This window comes from Kogia breviceps, chromosome 12 (genome assembly GCF_026419965.1).
Source record: "Kogia breviceps isolate mKogBre1 chromosome 12, mKogBre1 haplotype 1, whole genome shotgun sequence".
In the NCBI taxonomy this organism is placed as follows: Eukaryota; Metazoa; Chordata; class Mammalia; order Artiodactyla; family Physeteridae; genus Kogia; species Kogia breviceps.
Genome location: NC_081321.1, coordinates 87,627,833 through 87,647,089, shown reverse-complemented (window position 1 = coordinate 87,647,089; position 19,257 = coordinate 87,627,833). Strand labels below are relative to the sequence as shown.

The 19,257-nt window shown below is 46.6% G+C and overlaps 1 long non-coding RNA gene across 1 annotated transcript in view; it reads left to right on the top strand.

The window, feature by feature from the left end:
- The window catches only part of LOC136792289 (uncharacterized), a 50,216-nt gene that overhangs the window by 11,998 nt on the left and 18,961 nt on the right, over positions 1–19,257 (top strand). Inside the window, exon 4 of the long non-coding RNA XR_010835907.1 lies at positions 451–588. This is a non-coding gene — a long non-coding RNA (uncharacterized lncRNA). The remainder of the gene's footprint in view (positions 1–450; positions 589–19,257) is intronic.

Below are 19,257 nucleotides of genomic sequence, written 5' to 3'. Positions count from 1 at the left end.
CCCCGTTCAGTTCTGTGCCATCTGGCTCTGGTCTAATGAAGGTCCAGTGACCCCTGGTTTCTGGGTAATAAAGCTCTGTGTTTATACTTCTCCCCTCTGCGAGAGCTTGAACTACCTGCTGACCTGCAAGGTCACTCACCTTATATGTTAGCGGTGGGGAATTAGGGGCAGGAAAGCAAGCAGGCAGAGACACTTCTAGAGAACATGCACAGAGGGGATCTGTATTGGTTCCCCACGGCTACTGTAACAAATGACTGCAAACATAGTGCTTGAAAACGACACCAATCTATTCTCTCACAGTGCTGGAAGTCGGAGTGTAAAATTGGTTTCACTGGGCTGAAATCAAGGTATCAGCAGGGCTGTGTTCTTTCTGGAGGCTCTGGAGGAGCCTCTGTTTCCTTGCCTTTTCCAGCTTCTAGAGGCTCATGGGCCTGTCATCTGTCTTCACAGCCAGCAGTGTAGCATCTTTGAATCTACATGGCATCACTCTGATACCCGGCTTCATCACGGCATCTCTAACTCTATTAAGGACCCCTGACATTGGACTCACTGAGATGATCCAGAATAATCTCCCCATCCCATCTCAAGGTACTGAACCTAATGACCTCTGCAAAATCCTTTTTGCCATGTTGGGTAACACGTTCCCAGGCTTCAGGGATTAGGGTGTGGGTATCTTTGGGGGTCCATTATCCTGTCTGCCACAGGCCTCTTGGAAAGGCAGTTGCCTTAAGTCATGTGGTGAGACTCAGAGGACAGAGAGGACTTGCTTTAAGTCAGACAGCCTGTCATTGACTGAGATGGGACTCGAATCCTAGTTTAGGACCCCTGTCTTTCCACGGCATTTGGATTTGAGAGTAACCTTTTGAGGATGGGTGGGGATCCTTGCAAAGCAAATGTTAGCCTTCATAGAGAGGAAGCAACGAGACGGCCCAGATGGCGTTGGAAGGGTTCGTTAAAAAATTATGATTGGGCTTCACTTTGTGCAGAGATTATGGTAAGTGATTAAAGGCTTTACTTCACAAAATCGTTCACAAAACACTATGCAGTAGGGATAATTATAAGGTCCATGTTACAACTAAGAAGACCAAGGCTAAGGGAGACTAAATAATTTGCTCAAGAAAGCAGTGAAGCCAGGATGCAATATCAGATCTGTCTGACTTGAAAACCCAGGTTCTTGGACTTCCCTGGTGGTGCAGTGGTTAAGAATCTGCCTGCCAGTGCAGGGGACAAGGGTTCGAGCCCTGGTCCGGGAAGATCCCACATGCTGCAGAGCACATAAGCCCGTGCACCACAACTACTGAGCCTGAGCTCTAGAGCCAGCAAGCCACAACTACTGAGCCCATGTGCCACAACTACTGAAGCCCGCACTCTTAGAGCCCATGCTCTGCAACAAGAGAAACCACCGCGATGAGAAGCCCGCACACCCCAATGAAGAGTAGCCCCTGCTGGCCACAACTAGAGAAAGCCTGCACAAAGGAACAAAGACCCAAGACAGCCATAAGTAAATAAAGAACTAACTAACTAAATAAATAAATAAAATAATCCCTGGTTTTCCTACTCAGGTGTCTCTCATATATGGACCCATAAAATCCTGTCTTTATGACTCTCATTGCATTAGTTAAACTTTATTAAAATTACCTTAAAAAAAACCACACCCAGATTCTCAATGACTGTGGTACCAAGGGAGGACTCATGAAACACCCTCCTGCCAGGAGAAAACTTTGCTGTTCCTCCTAATTTACCTGCAAGGCTGAGTTAATTCAGTACCACTCAGCGGATAGAACAGACATTTATGGAGAAAGTCGAGGTACAGAGAGGTGAATAACTTGTCAAAAGTCACACAGCCAGGCAGAGGCAGGGCCAAGAATAGATGCCTGAAGTCTCTGTGGGGACCTCTGTGCCAAAGATTATTCAAGGTATGAAAGGGACACAGGAGAACTGGCTCCTCCCTCCCTCAACCTTCTCTGCAGGATAGAGAAGGAGGCACAGAGAGGCATCACCTGGATGAAGATAGTAGGATTAAGTCCATCACCATTGCCATGGACAGCAAAGCCCTCCATGATGGCTTGGCTTCTACCTGCCAAGCACGTGTCCTGCCTCTGTCCCCTGGCTTGCCATACCCCATCACACTGGCCTTCTTTCAGTTATGCCAACGCTCCAAAATTCTTGCTAATTTAGGGCCTTTGCACTTGTTACCCCTCTGCCTAGGGCACACTGCCCCGGTTCTTACATGGCTGACAACCTCTTCTCGTTCCAACCAGTCATCTCAAATATCACCTCCTCAGGAGGCCCTCCCTGATCACCCAATCAAAATTATCACAACACTTCCCAACCTTAACCATCACTCTCTGTCATGGAACATTGTTATTTTTCGCTTCACTGCATTTACTACTATTTGATTTTTTAAAAATTTATTTTAATTTTTTTGGCTGCGTTGGGTCTTCGTTGTGCACGGGCTTTCTCTAGCTGCGGCGAGCGGGGGCTACTCTTTGTTGCACTGTGTGGGCTTCTCATTGTGGTGGCTTCTTTTGTTGCGGAGCATGGGCTCTAGGCATGCAGGCTTCAGTAGTTGTGGTTCACAGGCTCAGTAGTTGTGGCTCGTGAGCTCTAGAGTTCAGGCTCAGTAGTTGTGGCTCACAGGCTTAGTTGCTCTGCGGCATGTGGGATCTTCCCGGACCAGGGATTGAATCTGTGTCCCCAGCATTGGCAGGTGGATTCTTAATCATTGAGTCACCAGGGAAGTCCCTACTACTATTTGATTTTCCTACTTACTTTTTTTTTTAACATCCTTATTGGAGTATAATTGCTTTACACTGTTGTGTTAGTTTCTGCTGTATAACAAAGTGAATCAGCTATACATATACATATATCCCCATATCTCCTCCCTCTTGCATCTCCCTCCCACCCTCCCATACCCACTCCTCTAGGTGGTCACAGAGCACGGAGCTGATCTCCCTGTGCTATGTGGCTGCTTCCCACTAGCTGTCTGTTTTACATTTGGTAGTGTATATATGTCCATGCCACTCTCTCACTTCGTCCCAGCTTACCCTTCCCCCTCCCCGTGTCCTCAAGTCCATTATTACTGGTCTCTAACACTCCCCCCACCCCTCCCCATAAGCTTCATTAAGTGCAGGAGTGTTGGTTTGATTATTTACAGCTGTGTCTCCTAATGCCTGGTAGATGGTATGCCCTGAATAAATGTTTGTTGAATGACAAATAAAAGTCAACGAGGTGAATATAGGTGGTGGGGAGACATACTAGAACTCTAGGAAGAGGGAAGAGCGTCTGTGAAGGTCGAGGGCTTTGAGAGAACAAGGGGCAGTGGGTGGTTGGCCAACTGGTGTGGCTGGACCATCTGCCCTGAGATGGTGAGTGGAGGAGATGGAGAGTTGGGCTGGGTGGGGCAGGCTGACGCAGGGTCTTGTCTGCCAACCCAAATAGCTCAGAGCTTATCCCGCAGAGACGGAAAACCACGAAGGAGTTTAGGCAGGGATGTGTCATTGTCAGATTCTCATGTTCTCCTGACCACTTTGGCTGAGTAGGAAGCCTGGATTAGATCAGGGAAAGGCTGGAGCAGGGGTAACAGGTAGGAATGGAGTTGCATGGTCCGGATGAGGGGGTGAGAACCTGAATAACATCTGGGGATGTTGCCCATGGCTTTTGGATGCTTCCTGTAATTGATATGTGTTACACGTACATGTTTGGTTCTCTAGGCGCACTGTCCTTGCTCTTTGTAGAGGATGTTGTTTGTGCTCTCTTCATAGTCTCTGTCCCTCCCGATAGGGACAGGTACCCAGAGCTCTTGGCCTGCCTTGGAGTTAACACGTGGGGAGCAGCCTCAGCCAACAGTCAATGTTGGAGGACAAACACCCCAGCCTCCTGGTACCCCAGGGGAACAGCCCTGAGGCCTCTTCTGCATCGTCTCCCGATGTCCCCAGTGGGACTGAGCCTCAGGGTAACCTAGTCCCTCTAATGGCTTCCTCCTTTCCTTGGCTCTCTTCCTCATTCTCGTCTTAGTGTTTCTGGGGTTGACTACCAACTAAATCACTCACATCCAAATCCTTGTCTCAGGGAGTGCTTCTGGGGGTTCCATCCTGAGACTCTGTTCCTCACACCTCACACCCTCCTTGGCATTTTCTGTCTCTGGATTGTTCTTCCCCCAGGTTTCCAGAAGGCTCACTCCTTTATCTCCTCAGATCTCTCCTGAGATATCACCTTCATTATCAGTCAGGATGGGTTAGTTATGCTGAGGTAACAAGCTGCTTATCTCAGTGACTTAACCAAGGGAGACTTATTTGTCCCCATGCCACGTGCCTCCTGGGGTTTAGCAGGGGTGTTTTGCTCATCAGAGGCCCCCAGGACCCAGGCTGATGGAGGCTCCATGGCCACACGGATTCCACAATCACCACAGCCTGGTATGGACCATGGGGAAGTGACCCTCGCCACTTCTGCTCACGCAGCAGAGGCCAGAGCAAATAAATGGCTGCACCTAGTGGGGGGGGCAGAGCAGTGCAGTCTTCAGGTCCGAGAGGCAGAAAGCTGGAAATATTTGGTCCGCATCCCCAGAGACTCCTACATCTTGGGGAACTTGGCTGTGAGCTGGAACCCCATAGGCACAGGTCATGTCCTGTGTCTTCAACTGGCTACCTGAGTATACGCACTTGGAGAAAGTTTGTTGAGCTGAACAAGCACGATATGTTCGCTTTTCCTTACATGTATGATATTTCAGTAAAAAGTTCAAAAATTGTACTCCTGTACTTGCTGCCTTCTTTCCTCCTTCTTCTCCATAGCATTTATCACCATATAACCAACGACGTATTGTGCTGCTTTATTTCTCTCAACCATTGGAAAGTAAGCTTCATAAAGAGGGAGAGCATTTTCAGTTTTTTTTTTTTTTTTTGGTCCAGGCTTCATTGCTGTTTGATCAGGTTCTGGTATACAGTAGGCATTCATGCATGTGTATTAAATAAATGAATATTTGGAACCAGATGTAATATTCAAAATATGTCATAGGTAGAAAGTAAAGGCCTGATCCACTTGGGGTGGATATTTGCTATAAACAACCAGTACAGTCTTACCGGGCATTCTGGCTGAATATTAGCCCTGACTGAGACACTAAATGGAGCATCTGAGAATCTTATACTCTCACTTTTGCAGTGAATTAGGCATGTTCTGGGAACAGGCATCGCCAGGGCTAATTCTCTGTAATTAGCTGAAGGAAGGGGAACTCACACCTCCTGAGTATTTTACCTGGTGCCAGTCCTGGGCTGGGCCTATTATTATTATTATTATTTTGCGGTATGCGGGCCTCTCACTGTTGTGGCCTCTCCCGTTGCGGAGCACAGGCTCCGGACGCGCAGGCTCAGCGGCCATGGCTCACGGGCCCAGCCGCTCCGCGGCACGTGGGATCCTCCCGGACCGGGGCACGAACCCGCGTCCCCTGCATCGGCAGGCGGACTCTCAACCACTGCGCCACCAGGGAAGCCCTGGGCCTATTATTTAACTTTATGGTCTATGTTGTTTTATTTCAAAATAATCCCCAATTGCATACCCCAACATTCTTTTTCCTCCTGGCCTCCCCTTTCTTCTCTCTGTGCTCACTTTAGCAGTGCACCTGGCAGGTAAAAAGGTGCTCCTGGGGCCTCAGTGGTTGACGAAAACCAGGTTAGGAAAAATGGGCTGTTATGTGGGTCTGGCTGGGACCAGCACCTCCGGCAAAAGCAGAAAAGACAACGCCAAGAGGGCCAAGTGGGCCTCCTTTTCTGTCTGTATTCACACCTCATCTTTCCCTGTCACATGTGACACCTAGAAGATTGTATACTGAAGCTGCCTGGCTGGCCCAGGGGTTCATACATAATGTCCTAGAGCGCTTATTCTTTCAACTCATTATTATTATTGTTTTATTGAAGTAGTGACTTGAGAATGCTAAGTCTGTTCTTTATGAACACTGGCTTGCTTCAAGACTGGGCCTCTGGGTCTGGCTTGGAAAAGAACTTGAGAGTGAACTTCACAGACTACACACTCAGTTCCTCCTGGATTTGCTCACTGGACTCCCCAGTGTATCAGGGAATCAGTCCAAGAACTTGATAGGGTTTGGGTTCTGTTAGGCTTTTAAAAGTTATTGTTGAATTCCCTGGCAGTCCAGTGGTTAGGACTTGGTGCTTTCACTGCCATGGCCTGGGTTCAATCCCTGGTTGGGGAACTAAGATCCTGCAAGCTGCGCAGTGTGGCCAGAAAACAAAAAGAAAGAAATCGCTGGTGGTGATGTGATGGCCCCAGAAAAGAATAGAGGCTTTGGAATCAAGAGCTATAGCAACTCTTATCTGGGAAGATGATTTCATTTCTGTGTTCCTGCCCCACCATCACAGGGCATCAGAGCTAAAAATGAAATTATTTAGTCAATCGAATCAACAAATGGCATCTTCCACTCATCCGGGCACCAGACGTGGAACTGGGGTGCAGCAGTGCACAAATAGAGACATCGTATTTCTCCCGTCATTCCTTCAATGAGTATTTACTGAGTGTACACTGAGGACCAGACCCCGGGTTGGGTGCAGGAAAAGCAGAGATTGATAAGACACAGTCTCTGCCTTATAACCCAGTGGATAAGAACATGAACTGGGGAGTTCATATCCCAGATCTGCCCTCTTCATAGCTGGGTGACCCTGGAAAAGTTGATCCAACTCAGTGTTTTAGTTTCCATGTCTGTAAAGTAGGGATAATAGTAGGACCTATCTTATAGGGTTGTTGTTATTAAAATGACCTAAATGTTAGGTCTTTGGAATAGTATCTAGCAAGTGTTCAGTAAATGTTAGCTATTATTATTAGTAATCATTCTATTGTTTATCCAATCAGGGAGACAAATAGGCCAAATTTTACAATGTGATACAATCTATAATGAATGAAGGGTTAAGGAAACATAGAGAACAATAACTTCTGATGGATTGAGAAAAAGCTTCATATGAAAGGGTATTTTCAGAGGCAGAAGTTGGGTTAGGAGGGAGTGGGGTGGAACCGTCATCAAGGGGAACAAAGTGAGCAAAGACACAGATGTTCGGGAACTCATGATGTGCTTAAGGAGATCAAGAATATTTGAGAAGGAATCATAGGAGGTGAGGCTGGACCAACTTTGTGGAAATAACCTGCATTCTGGAGCCAGGCAGACCTGAGTTCAAATCCTAATTCTGCTACTTACTGCCTGGATGCCTTCTATTAAGTGATTGAAACTTTTGGGGTCCCCTCAAAAGGGTAATACTTTTGCCTGTGTCATATAACCCATGAGAGAAACATGGTGTCACCAACTTGTCCCAAAGAATCTCTGTCTATTCTTTCCCTCTTGAATTTTGTGGAACTACAGACCAGTTCAGAGTTCTGCTCCATGATTTCCAAATAGCTCCCCCCAAATCAATCCTGTGTTCACAGAGTCCTTGTAGCCACCCAGAGATGTTGGCCACATTCTCCTTTCGTCCCTGGCTCTTGTTGAGTTGTCTGCTTCTGTTTGCACTGTTGCATCTGTGCCACTGTAGACTCTTAAAGTCTTGCAGTTATGTCAATAAACAGCTTCCTTAATGACTTTCAATGGAGCCCCCTTGTTTCCGGGTCTCAGGCATTAGTCAGAGACAGCCTGGGGACAGGACCTCGTGCCCAGAATCAACCCTCCCCCCATAACACTGGCCTATCACTCTGGACCCTCTCTACTGTGCTTTCACTCTCTTCCATTGTTCTTAAGCTGTGTGTGTGTGTCTGTGCATCCACACATTCACAGGTACACACATCCTGAACCCATTTGGTGGTTTGGAAAAGCCCATAAATCCCTTCTCAAAGTCCTAGAGGCAGCTAATACTACTGTGGTTTGCTGCCTACACCCTAATGAAAAATATGTTACATTTCAGTTCTAGGTTAGTGAAAATAAAGATGCATGTTTTTCTTCTCCAAATTTTTGGATTCCCTGAGTTCTATTTATAGGCACTTCGGGATATGTGGACCCCAGATGTCCCAGATATATATTATGCTGCATAGTAAGCTACCTCAAAACTTAGTGGCTTAAAGCAATACCGTTTTATTCTTCTGCTCCACATGGTATGAACTAGAATCACTTTGTGGTGACAATTATCTTGTGACTAGTCTGATCTGGAGGCTCCGAGAGCTTAAAAAGAAAATATGAGTCCTCTTTAAGGGCTAGACCAAGAATTGGCATGGCATCACTTTCACTGTACTCTACTGTCAGATAGTCACAGGCCTTCCCAGAGTCAGGGGAGGTGAAATAGATCCCACCTCTCAATGGGTGAAGTGTCAAAGAATTTATGGTTATCTTTCATCTGTCCTACCAGGTGACAGTAAAATCTTTGCTTTTAAAAAATCTTTGTTTCTAAAGCAGTCTATTTCCTAGGGGGCTCCCCGGTCCCTCATGCAAATCAACTTCTGCCAGGCTAGCCCCATAGATCTGCTGAACAAGCCGCACATGTCAACATATTAGATTGAGCAAGACTTAAATGCCTTGGTTGCAACTCCCTTACATTCCTAGGACTATGCAAAGATCAAATGTGATAATATGTGGCAAGTCCCCGGTATAGTAAGTAACTCATGGTCAGATAATGTCAATTCCATTCCCATTCCCTTTCTGTTTTGACAAAACGATAGCAAACACTCTCAGAATTCAGAGAAGGAAGGGTTCGTTTCATGTGGGATATCAGGAAAGCTGCTGCAGGGCTTAACAATAATAACTAATATTTATTTGGTGCCTTCTTTATGCCACATCCTGTGCTAAGTGCCTTACTGGCTCATCTCATTTAGTTGAATCTTCTCTGAGTTGATGAAGCAAGTATTCTTGTTTCCTCATTTTTCAGATGAGGAAACTTAGATTCAGAGACGTTAAATAATTTGTCCAAATCACACAGGAATCAGTGGTCGAGATGAAATTTGAATCCAGGCACTGTAATCATAGAGCCATGCTTTTATTTTTTAATTTTTTTTTTTTTTTTTTTTTTGGCAGTACGCGGGCCTCTCACTGTTGTGGCCTCTCCGGTAGCGGAGCACAGGCTCCGGACGCGCAGGCTCAGCGGCCATGGCTCACGGGCCCAGCCGCTCCGCGGCATGTGGGATCTTCCCGGACCCGGGCACGAACCCGTGTCCCCTGCATCGGCAGGCGGACTCTCAACCACTGCGCCACCAGGGAAGCCCGAGCCACGCTTTTAACCACCATAATATATTAGTTTTCTATTGCTATGTCACAAATTATCCCAAAAGTTATCAGCTTAAAACAACAATGAATATTTATTATCTCACACATTTTCTATAAGTAAGAAACTCAGGAGCTATTTACCTTGGGTGCTAAAGTTCTCCCATGAGGTTAAAATCAAAGTGTCAGCTGGGGCTGCAGCTGTCTGAAGGCTTACTTGAAGCTGCAGGACCCTGTTCTCAGATGGCTTGTGCCCATGGCTGACAGGTCTGAGCTGGCTGTTGGCAGGAGACCTCAGTTCTTCACCGTGTGGACCTCTCCAGAAGGTTGCTGATGTCCTCTCAACATGGTAGCTGACTTTCTACTGAGTGAATGTTCAAAGGGAGATCAAGGTAGAAATTGCAGTTTAAAAAAATGGCCTAGACTCAAAAGTCACACGCCATTTCCACAAAATTCTTTTGGTAACATAGGTCAGCCCTATTCAGTGTGGACGGGAACTGCACAAAGGTGTGAATACCAGAATATGAAGGTCACTGGGGACCATCTTGGAGGCTGGCTACTACAATGTGCTCTTCAACACAGAGAAGGTGTTCAATAAGACATTTCACATCTTTGGAATGGTATCGATGGAAGTGCTAGATTTTTGAGTTGGATCTAGAAGGCTGGACAATATGTTAATAGTTAGAACTGCTGGGAAGTATGAGTCCATCATTTCTCTTTGCTTCTTCACCCCTAATCATCATCGTCATTGTTAACCGATATCATCAATATTGTTGTCCTCATTATCATCAGCAGCAGAAGCACCATCATCGCCGTCATCATCACTCTAGAGATATCCTCGGCTACCTTCACAGGTATTTACAATCTGTGCTTTTAAAGATACGGACAGATGTATATAGAGTCCACACGTGTATAAAGTTAAATCTATACTGTACAGTGCAGAGCAGCGGTTATTCTGGTCGAGTGGGATGGGTGAATTGTGCGCTCTAGCGAAGACCTACTCATTTGCCTTCTGGAAAGCCAGTCTCTATTGAGGCCTAGAAAAGGAGGGACTTGGTACCTTAGCTGAGGGCTGTGAGGGAAATATCTTAGTAAACCAAAGTGGGCTAGCCCCAAATGCCCTTGCTGTATGTTCCCTTGGCACTCTGAATTTGTAATTTCTCGTGTAACAGGATGTTACATTTGACTTTTGGTGTTTTGGCAAAGTACCCAAGGTTGAGACCATCTGTGTAGTACTTGCTAAGAGATTGTGAAATCAGTTGTTGTTTAAAAAAGTGCTTAGCTCATCACCCACATGAGCTAAGACACATGGAGGACAAACAATGGGATAGGAGTGAGGACCGAGGAAGAGAGACTGGAGAGCGAGTAGTCAGAGTGGGGAGAGGAAGGGGCATCCTTCTCTCGCCTTCCTTGGAACCAGATGCGGAGGACTTCTGAGAATCACTTGGAAAAGTCCCTGGCATTGAAGGGACTTAGTGACTGGTGCACAACTACGCCTGGAGGGTCTAAAGAGAGAGTCAGACTGGAATTGCCTTGATGAGAAAGAGAAAGAAAGGGACTTCCCTGGTGGCGCAGTGCTTAGGAAGCTGCCTGCCAATGCAGAGGACACGGGTTCGAGCCCTGGTCCGGGAAGATCCCACATGCCACAGAGCAGCTAAGCCCGTGCGCCACAACTACTGAGCCTGCATGCTACAACTACTGAAGCCCACGCGCCTAGAGCCCTTGCTCCACAACAAGAGAAGCCACTGCAATGAGAAGCCCGCGCACTGCAACAAAGAGTAGCCCCCGCTTGCTGCAACTAGAGAAAGCCCGCGTGCAGCAACGAAGACCCAATGCAGCCAAAAACAAACAAACAAACAAATAAATGAAAAAGAAAGAGGAAGAAGGACCGCACTGGTATGAACAGTCCTCGCATTGCCAATGGGAGCCTGAGTATTGTCCCAAGAAGGAGGAGCCAGGCTTGAGTTATCTTAAGAGGGGCCTCCATCCAAGAGATCCCTTGTGAGGCACAAGGTGACTCCAGTAGAGTGTCTGAATAGGACAGATGGCTGGAAGTGAGGGGTTGAGAGGTCAGCTGGGGAAGGCATGGCCCATATCAGGGAATTATAGGAGGCCAATTCCATCAATGGCAGAAGGGAGTGGAGAGGAAGTCCCTGTGGGAGAAAGAACCAGTGTTTGCACATCTGCATGAATGAGGACATTCGACCAGTACAGATGACCCTGGCTCCATACAACAGTCTCACCTTCTTTACCTCTCTCACCTCTCCTTCCTGCCAGTGAAACAGTGGGTGGGGAAGAAGGGCAAGGATCAGCAAAGGAGCCCATACAATCCCTTTCCCTATTGCAGCTTCCCAGCCTGAGTCAGTACCAAGACGAGGCTGGGGGAGGGCTTTTTAACTGGATGAAAGATTGGAACTTTGCCATTAGACTAAGTGGGACTTTATAAATTACCCAGAACGTGAGATTATTCTTTAATATCTGAGAGTGGCCAGAATAAATATAGGGTCCATTGAAGATACCTAAGATTTCCAAGGAACAGGAAGACAGAGCAGGTTTGAAGAGGCAGCAATGAGAAAATAAAGTTGCTTTCAACTGATTCCAGTTCATTCAGGAATCTGGTTACCTTTTAAAAGATGGTTCTTTTCTGCTGCTCTTTAAGCTCTATGAGGGCAAGAGGGCATGTTCGTCTCCTTCACTGTGGGATTCCTAGCACCGAGGACAGTGTATAGCTTTCAGCAGGTGTTCAGTAAAATTGTGTTTAATTGCACTGAATTGAGTTGAACTCAGGGAGTGGGCAAGAGGTGGGTGAATGTGATGCCAAATCTAGTGATGCAGTGGGAGAGAAAGAAACCACCTTTCCCCCATTTAGGATCCAGTGAGGAATGTATGATATGATGGCAAGAGCGCCATATTGCAAGCCCTGGGTTCTAGGCCTGATTCTGCAGCCAGCAGGCTGATTACCTCGGGCATGTCACTAGAACTCTCTGGGCTTCAGTTTTCTGATCTGGAAAGTGAAGAGTTCAGTTGGATTTGCAAGTAGATTCCAAACAAGGCTGTACATGAGAATCATTTGGGGGTGCTCTGTAAACACAGATTCCTGGACCCTCTCCTATGCTTTTTCCAACTGAGGGTGGTGGGATCTAGAATAGGGTTCCAGATTCTGAAGGGTTTCCTAGGTAATTCTGATATACCTTTCAGCTTTGGAACCACTGGCTGAGATGATTGCTGAGGACTGTTCAAGCTTTAAAGAGTCCAAATTGCTTACCTTATCTGAAAAATGGGAATATTCTTAGTATCTGCCCCAAGGTTGGTATGAGGTTTAGATGAAATAATACATGGGAAGAGTTGAGAGCAGCTTCTGGCACATGCTACCTACTTAGTAAATAATATCTCATGAACTATAAAAATAGAGGTTTGCCAGTAGAGTAGAACTGTCAACTTTAAAATGGGTTTTAAGCCCACAAATATAATGCCAAATCTTTTCCTGTTTTCCTTTTATTCCTTTACACATTTCTAGCCCGGGCCGTACCCTTTCTCCCTCTCATGTGTTTGTAATTATTTTCTCTTTAAAATGTTTTCTTATCCCATCCAGCCACATCCCACGCCTGTAGTGTGTTTCGCCTTACACTGAAATTATGGACATCGCTCACTAATTTTCCAGTTCTCAGGGCAAACTCCCACCAGTACCTCCACCCCAGTGTCCCTGAAATGCAATGTCTTAGAAAGTCCCTGGCACGCGAGGCAAGTTTTCTGTAAGTTGAACAAGAACCGAGGGCAGTGGGTAACTTTGCTTTCACGGTCCAGTCCTGATGGACGGAGGGGTTGCTGTTGTCCTGGCGAATGTTGATCTTGGTCATGCTCAGCTTCCCGGCTGGTTTTCATTGCATCCTGACTTGGCCCAAGCCAAACATTTTGTGCTGGGCCAGCAGTTGTGAAATCCACAGCAGATCCAGTGGTAGTGTGTCTATTTTTAGACATCGTGTCCTCAGGGCCACAGAGAATAGGGGTTCTGTGGTATTTTGCTGCTTCTCTTGGGCCTTGCTGTCAGGGACCTGACTTCATTTTTCACTCACCATCAGTAATTGACTGCAGAACCACTTCTGGATTTCTCCAGAACCATCTCAGACTTTCTCCCTGCACCCTCCCACGACTGAGCTGAAAGTACACTGCCTGATTTCTTGGACGGAAATTAATCCTGGCCTAAGGCACTGCTCCAGTACGGTTTTCTATAGCTGAAGAGGATAGGCCAAAGGTCAGCATATTCTAAATCCCTACAGGTCCCTTGCTTTTGATGAGCTGTTAAGGAAGGGGACGATTGGAATTGGAGAGAGTGGGGTTGGGTAGGCTTATTCCAAGGTTTGTGGATCTCCCTCTGTTATCACCCCTTGACTTCGCATCACTGTAGCACTTAGCCAATTGCACTGTTAGTTGCTTGGGAATTTGTCTGGATTTGCTAGTAGCTTATAAGCCACTATGGTCCAGGCACTTGGTGGGAACTCAGGCAATATCTGTTGAGTGAATTTGGAGTAAACTACATGAGGAGTGGGTCTCATCGACCATTTATTTCCGTTTCACACAGGATTTGGAGGTGGTAGGGACTCTATCCTATCTATGAATGAATGAGTTTCAGCATCTGTGGCTTTGGAGTCTGCCACGTGTGGTTTCAAATGCTGGTTCCACAGCTGTGTGGCCAAAATCTATCAGTTTCCTTTCTGAGCCTCACTTCCTTATCTGCATAATGGAGCTAACAGTATCCATCACTCCGAGCTTATCTTGAGGGTTGGATGAGCTAATGTACCAGTTGAAGAAAAAATTCGGTAGAGAGAGACCCTTAGAACTGATGGTGACTCTGGGAGAAATTAAAATAGAGGCAACAGAGCTGGAGGGGAGACAGTAGGAAGAGAGGCAAAGATACAGTGAGGGCCAGTGAAGGGTATAGAATGTATCCATTTCCCTCAGCTGGTAACCATTACTGGATGCATGGTCCACCCTCTCTTTCTGGATCAGAGACGTAGAGGTCCAGCTAGGGAGACTGGAGAAGTTTCCTGCCTGACTCCACTGAGGGAGTCCCTGCTGGAAGTGATTCTGGGACAGGATGCAGGTCACTGGGTCCAGTGGAATCCCAGAACACTGGGAGGCTGAGCACACACCCAAATACCCCGCCCAGATCTGGAAGATCAGTCCTGGTGGCGCCAAGGTAAATGAGTTTTTCAGACTGTGACTTCTCCAAAATTCTTAATGTCTATGGTTAGTGTTTGAAATATGTTATATGGAATATTTGGCTGTTCAGAAGTCTAAGATAGTAGTATCATGTGATGATAGGGCTTCTCTTATATTTTGTGTAACCTCAGAGGTTCTACAAAAAGAAATTAGGGAGGGGAGAGAAGCATGTCACTTCAGAAATATTTTTTAAAATTCCTAATTTCCCAGGAAAGCTAATACAATAAAGTTAACACATATATCAAATCTATCAGTGTCTAACACCTTCTAGATATTCAAGAACTATTACTTTTTCTTCTCCTCTGCAGCATTAAAATGTGGTTAAAAAAAATCAAGTCACAATAAAAGGAAGGAGCCCCAAACCTCCAATTCCAAATCTAAATCCATTTTTTTAAGACGTTGCAGAATTATAGCTGACGAACGGCTCCTATTAGTCTCATGGCAGAAAGTAACAGAGCGGTAACTGAACCACACGATGGCTCTAAAAGTCTCTTCTCAGTGGTGGCTCTGTCACATCTGCCCACATTCAATTTGCCAAAGCAAGTTTATGGCCAAGCCCAACATCAATGGAAGCACCAAAAGCTGTGTGGCAATGGGCAGGGATGTTTAATCTGCTTACGAGAAAGGCAGTGACTGATTGGAACAGTAACACAATCCACTGTCAAGACTTTGGAGGTGGGACTTCCCTGGCAGTCTAGTGATTAAGACTTCGCCTTCCAATGCAGGGGGTGCAGGTTTGATCCCTGGTCAGGGAGCTAAGATCCCACATGCCTCGCAGCCAGAAAACCAAAACATAAAACAGAAGCAATGTTGTAACAAATTCAGTAAAGACTTTAAAAATGGCCCACATAGGGCTTCCCTGGTGGCACAGTGGTTGAGAGTCCGCCTGCCGATGCAGGGGACACGGGTTCATGTCCCAGTCCGGGAAGATCCCACATGCCGCGGAGCAGCTGGGCCTGTGAGCCATGGCCGCTGAGCCTGTGTGTCCGGAGCCTGTGCTCCACAACAGGAGAGGCCACAACAGTGAGAGGCCCGCGTACTGCAAAAAAAAAAAAAAAAAGGTCCATATTAAAAAACAAAAAAACTTAGCACTTTTCTGGTGGTGCAGTGGTTAAGAATCTGCCTGCCAATGCAGGGGACACAGGTTCGATCCCTGGCCCGGGAAGATCCCACATGCCGCGGAGCAACTAAGCCCGTGCATCACAAATACTGAGCCTGTGCTCTAGAGCCCGTGAGCCACAACTACCGAAGCCTGAGCGCCTAGAGCCCGTGCTCCACAACAAGAGAAGCCACCGCAGTGAGAAGCCCGCACACCACAATGAAGAGTAACCCCCCTCGCCACAACTAGAGAAAGCCCGCGTGCAGCAACGAAGAACCAACGCAGCCAAAAAATAAATTAATTAATAAATTTAAAAAGAAACCTTGGAAAAAAAAGACTTTGGAGGTGATTGGATTCAAGCACTTCACTTGACAGACGGAGAAACTGAGTCCCGGATTAAAGTAACTTGCTCGCAGTCACGTGGGTCACCAGTGGCAGAGTAAGGGCGAGGACCCAGGTCTCTTGTGTCCCAGTCTAGAGCTCTTCCCCGCTCCCCAGCTGCTCCCTTGACGTTCCACTTTGGAGAGTGAGGTGAGATGTTCCCAGTCCTCTGTTCCCTTCCGCTCACTCGCACAGTACGCTTCCCTGCACTGATTGCTGGATGTTGGTCAGGGCAAAAGAGAAAATTCTCCAGAATCATTATCTGAGCTGGTTTCTCCCAGGCATTTAGTGAGAACAGAGAGCAGGTTAGGGCTGATCAAACAAAGTCTAAGAAATTATAATTCTGGGGATCCTGGAATGGGGAAGGTATCCGGAGTGGAGCCACAAGGCCACAGCCCGCCCGCAGCCAACGAGCAACATGAATGAGAAATGCATTTTGGTTGCTGTAGACCATTGGAAGCTTGCGGCTGTCTGTTATGGAAGCCTTTCTTAGAGAAAGTGGGTTAGTACAGTCTCTAGCTTTGAAGTTCTGGGTCTTCCTGCCTCCAGTGCAGGAGCCTCTTGGTCATCCCCCTCCGAACAGATGGCATGCCCATTCTAAAACCAGATTTGATTGTATCCATTAGGGCTCTTTTGGCTGCAAGTTCAAGAAAACCCAACTCAACAGGCAAAAGACCAAAAGAAAAAAAAAAAAAGGAGTTTAAAGTTTATTTAACTAAGAAGTCCAGGATAAATTTGGCCCAGCTTTACCCAGAGGTGCAATAGTATCATCGGGACTCCATGTCTCTCTATCTCTTGACTCTGCTTTCCTGCTTTCTCATTTTTTGCATTAGTTTCAGACTTTCTATGGTAGCAAGAGAGCTATTTTAACCACCTTCTCTAGGTTTAAACCCTTCTAGGTCCAATCTAGCCTAAAAAAGGCACTCTTTTACCAATAGTGCTTGCACGAATCCCAAGAGTCACTTTGAGTGGAACAACTTGGGTGAATATTCCTGAAACAATCCCTATGAAGTCAGGAGGATAGAATTATTGTGATAAGCTTGTCTCTAAATCAATCACTGTGGCTTGGGGAATTCTGTGCTCTGATTGGCTGGGTTTGGGTCACATGCCCTCCCTCTACCTCTAAGGGTTGTAGAGAGGTGGTTCTCCTAAGGAAATCTGAGCTACTACTGCCAGGAGAAAGGGTATGTCCGTTGGGAGGGAAATCAGCAAGTGAGCATTATACTCACTATGTCACTTTTACAACAGTGAAAATAAAATTACCCCCTCACCCCCTATAATTTTCAGGACCAAATCCCAACTCTTTGATCTGGTCCTCATTCACTTTGCTGACCTCATCTTCCTCCCCATCTTCAGTAAATCCGTCCCTCTTGTCCACGTTCACTTCCTCAGAAGTCAAGAGAGGTGTCTTGAAGCCAAATGAACAATTTACTTGGTCCTTTCAGTGAGCTGAGGCACGGAGGGGCCGGGTGACATGGGGACGGGGTGGGGGGAGTGGGGGGTGGCATGGTGGTGCAGCCTTGTTTGAGCTCACCTGTTCCCTTCCCAAGCACTCCCTCTTAATCATCAGGTAAAAAGCCCCTGCTTTTGGTGAAACTCCTAGTGTTTACCTGTTGTCCACCTCCCCGCCCCCATCCTTGTGCTCTCCTCCCCCTCCCTCACACCACACCAGCTTCTCCCTGGTCCAGCTGCAGCAGTGAAGCCCCCCTGGTGGTGTGAGCCCCTTCTGGGGGCAGCTCTGGGGTCCAAGTGGCTGAGCCCAGCAGAGCAGGAGGGCTCCTGCCTCACAATGGCCCCAGAGGCCCTGGGGCTGGGGACAGGCAGGGTGCCAGCTGTTAGTGAATGGGCTGGCGACCTGGCCAATCTCTCTGCTGCCCCTGACCTTGTGCTCTACTGGCCGCTGCGAGCCTGGTCCAGCTGTGAGAGGTCAGCCCCTCTATCCTCGGGCAGGGTGGTTTACATTTAGGCTTTTTTTTTTTTTTTTTTAGGCTTGTTGGAGACTCCCTTCTGAGGGATTCAGACTGGGAGGCTGAGAAGGGGGTGGGAGGTGGAGTTGGAAGGAGTGGGGAGGAAGCAGGAGAGAAGGGGAGGAGAGAATGAGCTTTGTGGGTGAGAGGTCAGCTCTGTCCAGAAACCAGGGCTTTTGGGGATTTGTAACCTCTTGGGCAGCACTTTGCAATAAGGCTAATGGTAATAATAATGAAAATAACACTTATCAAGCATTTGAAACCCTTCAGGACAGTTGTTCTCTGATTTAATCTCATTTGACAGATGAGAGAACTGAGGAACAGAGAGGTTAAGTAACTTGCTCAAGGTCACACAGTAGGTGATAGACCCAGGATTCCAACCCAAGTAATTGGACTTCAAAACCTAAGTCTTTATGAAATAATAAACCCAGATTACCTCATGTGCATGTTGGGAGACCCAAAGGTTAGCTATCACGTATACCCAGTTCATTGCAGAGCTGGAACCTCAGAAATGTAGAGAGGCGGAGTCTTGAGGGTTGCCTCAAAGTCATACATGTGACTGGAGATGGAGCTGTGTAAGAACGTAGTCCTTAACTTCTACTTCAGTCACATGTTAAAAAAAGATCAGGACTCAACTATGCTAAAACAACCAGAATTCCACCTCCCTGGTGACTTCAGATAGAGACTCCAATGAAATATTTCCAGAAAATGTACCACGAGATTCTCTGTGAAAGAAGAGTCCAGAGGTAGATGAAGTCTGGGCAGTGTCTTGCAGAGATTCACAATGCATATTTGTTTACCAAAGGCAAACTCTCTCCATCACTTGATCATGGAGTTTTGGTAAAATGTTTGATTCAGTGGGACTTAGAGAAAAGGACCAGCCACAGCTCAGCTTGGGAAGAAGGGGGTAGGATTCAGATAGAATTGGGAGGGCGTATGGTATGGGGGAAAGGGCGTGGACTTCAGAGTTGGGCAGACTTAGGTACAGACGTTTCCTGTACCACCTGTGTAATGTCGGGCAACCCCTTGGAGACTGTTGCCTCCGTTGGATGAAAATGGTCTGTGTGACCAGTGATAGCTATTAATACTCTTAAAATAGTTAATAGAAGTTCCAAAAGTGTATTAAGAGAATGCAGGGTTTTTTTTTTTTGGAATTGAGAGGTATTACTTGACAAAAGTTTCTGTGGCCAAATAAGTTAGAAAATGCAAGGGATGTAGATTTCTTTCTACAGAACTTCTCAATGCCTTTAGTTGAGTTCTTCTTCAACTCCATCTCTAGTCCTATTTCTTAGGATTCCCAATTCTGATTTTTAAAAAAGGAACACGACTTTCCTATTTATTTTTTGATAACTACTTACCCTTTGGGTCCTCTAAGTCTTAAAGCACCTGGAATCTTTCGTGGTACTCTGAAC